A 2684-nucleotide genomic window follows, 5' to 3' on the forward strand; every position below is an offset into this window, starting at 1 on the left:
TCGAGGGTTTATAGAAGTGTTTGGGGGTTGGGGAAAATCCTGGCAGAGAAAACAGCAAGAGAACTTTGCAGAAGGAGGGATAGGATGAGTTGTTTGCTGGGGCACTTAGGTGAGACTCAGCTCAACTAAGGAATGGTATAGGAAGGGTGGGCCAGAGCTAGGATGTGGTTGCTCTACATTTCAGGCTGAAGGAGAGATTCTTTAGTTTTTCGTTCTTGCAGAAGATATGAAGGAGTCCAATTAAGTGAAAAAATAAATCATCAGTGGAAGTTGCGGTGACATTTCCCCCCTAATAACACTGAAGGAGTTAATATTGCGGAGTATGGTCAGGGCTGATGCACGCGCCCTACTCCCCAAATCTAAATTCAGTAACTTTAAGAGAAGGGCTCTATATGTGGAATCTATCAATCAAAAAATGTAAAAAGAGGGCTACAAGTGAACTTACCTACATAACAGAAATAGAGTCACAGATGTAGGAAAGAAACTTACGGTTACCAGGGGGTAAGGGCAGGGGATAAATTGGGAGATTGGGATTGACACATACACACTACTATATATAAAATAGATAACTAATAAGGACCTACTGTATAGCACAGGGAACTCTACTCAATACTCTGTAATGACCTATGGGGGAAAAGAATCTTAAAAAAGAGTGGATATATGTATATGTATATATAACAGATTCGCTTTGCTGTACAGCAGAAACTAACACAGCATTGTAAATCAACTATACTCTAATAAAAAAAAAAAAAAGAAAAAGAAAAAGAGCAGGGCTCAGTAAACTATGGCATTTGGGCCAGATCCAGCCTGATGCCTGATTTTGTAGATCAAGTTTTCCTGAAACACAGCCATGTTGATTTGTTGGTGTCTGGCCCTCCTGCTTCTGAGGAGTTGGGCAAGCCACCGAAACCACCTAAAATCGTTACTCCCTGGCTTTTCAAAGGAAACACGTGCCACCCCCTGGCTCAGATGATTTAGCCATTTGATGTCTTGCTTAAATAGTCACCTTTAGCTTCTGAAACCGGGTCAGTTAACTTAAGGGTGTTCTTCAGTTCTTTACCTCCCCTTCAAGCAGTGACATGAGCAGATGGCTGCTGTTTATTTTTGCCCCGATAACAGGTGGATGATAGTTTGATAGAACCTGGGCGGTTTTGTCACATCTCCCATCTATAATTGGTGGGGTTTTAGTCCCTGGACTGAATACATCGAGGAGGGTGTATACTATAGCATCTTGGCTGAGAAAGACTTTAGTGTGAATTAGATTCGTCACGTGCTTCCTTGTGATTCCCATCAATCCAGGGAACCAGTGTTATCGGGCGGGGAGATGCCCAAGAGGACAAAAAAATGACAAACAGAGTATTGCATAAAACTCTGTGCCCACATCAAGCAAAAGAATGACAGGCATATGCTCTTGCCATTCGAAGGCATTTGACCTGCCGGGTGGCAACATGTGCAAAGACAAAAATAGAAGCGTGGCAATAAAAAAATAATAAATAGAAGTGTGGTTTAGAGACAGCTGTTCCTAACAAGAGTCTCGGAGTGAATGGAGGAAGAATTTTCTCTGCACCGTCCTGGAGAGATTAACTCAACCATCATCTGTCTGTGACTTCCTATCACGGCCGAGTGCCACCGGGATGTTAAATGCGTGAATTTGACAATTACTCGACCAAATTTTAAATTTCGACCATGCTCTTTTCTCTGTTCAGACATTTTCAGAAAGAGTCCACACTCCTTCACCTGTTTTTTCTGTATCTCCCTTGCAATCCCCTGTCCTCTACTAACCCTATTTCTCCTTCACAAACCAGCTCAAAATCTGTTGCCTCAGGGCCCGTGTTCCCAGGGAAGAGGCATCCTCTGTGCTTTTTGTTGGGCTGCAGTCAGAGTTATGCACAGCTTGTTATAAAGTCATGGGGAACTACTCCAGGGGAAGCAGCGTGTCTGTTTTTCCATCCATCCGTGGGTTCCCTGCTGGAGGGATCCAGCATCTCTGGCCTCTTTGAGCCCAAGGCCACCGTGCTGCTGTCTCCCTTCCCCAAGGACCGTTAGTGAGAGACCCTGGGGAACATCTTCTGTTGACATTGTGACCCACTCCCAGCTCACCCCTCCAGCCCCTCCTGATACCCCTTTCATGCTCTATTTAGTTATTTTCGAATTGCCTCATACGTGCAAAGCTCGTTTTCCCAACTAAACAGTAAGAGCTATGCCAGTAATAAAATAATAGCAATGATGAAAATGGCTATGGTCAGTGGTCTCCTGTCTCTCAGGCTGGGGATCATAATCCCGTGAAATACTCACATCTTAACACGTCTGGAATGTGTGGCAGAGCCGGTGGATCCATGTCCCCAAGGGCACAGAACTGGTGTTTTCATTGCCTACGGCTGCTGGAAGAAATCACCACCAATTTGGTGGCTCAACACAACACAAATGGATGATCTCACAGTTCTGCAGGTCCGATGTCCAAAATGGGTCCATGTTGGCTAAAATCAAGGTGTCGGCAGAGCTGTGTTCCTTTATGAAGGCTCTCGGGGAACAGCTGTTTCCTTGCTTTTACCAGTGGCGAGAGGCCACCTGCATGCCTTGGCTTGGGGCACCTTTCTCTCTGTTCAGAGCCAGTGACGTAGGATCTTCCAGTCTCTCTGACTACAGCCTCAGCTGCTCTGATGCCAATTTTCCTGCTTCCCTCT

At 45.2% G+C, this 2684-nt stretch overlaps 1 protein-coding gene across 1 annotated transcript in view; it reads left to right on the top strand.

The window, feature by feature from the left end:
* The window catches only part of STS (steroid sulfatase), an 84508-nt gene that overhangs the window by 60164 nt on the left and 21660 nt on the right, over nt 1–2684 (top strand). The window lies entirely within an intron of this gene.

The sequence above is a fragment of the Lipotes vexillifer genome, unplaced genomic scaffold (assembly GCF_000442215.2).
Source record: "Lipotes vexillifer unplaced genomic scaffold, Lipotes_vexillifer_v1.1 scaffold14, whole genome shotgun sequence".
Taxonomy (NCBI): domain Eukaryota; kingdom Metazoa; phylum Chordata; class Mammalia; order Artiodactyla; family Lipotidae; genus Lipotes; species Lipotes vexillifer.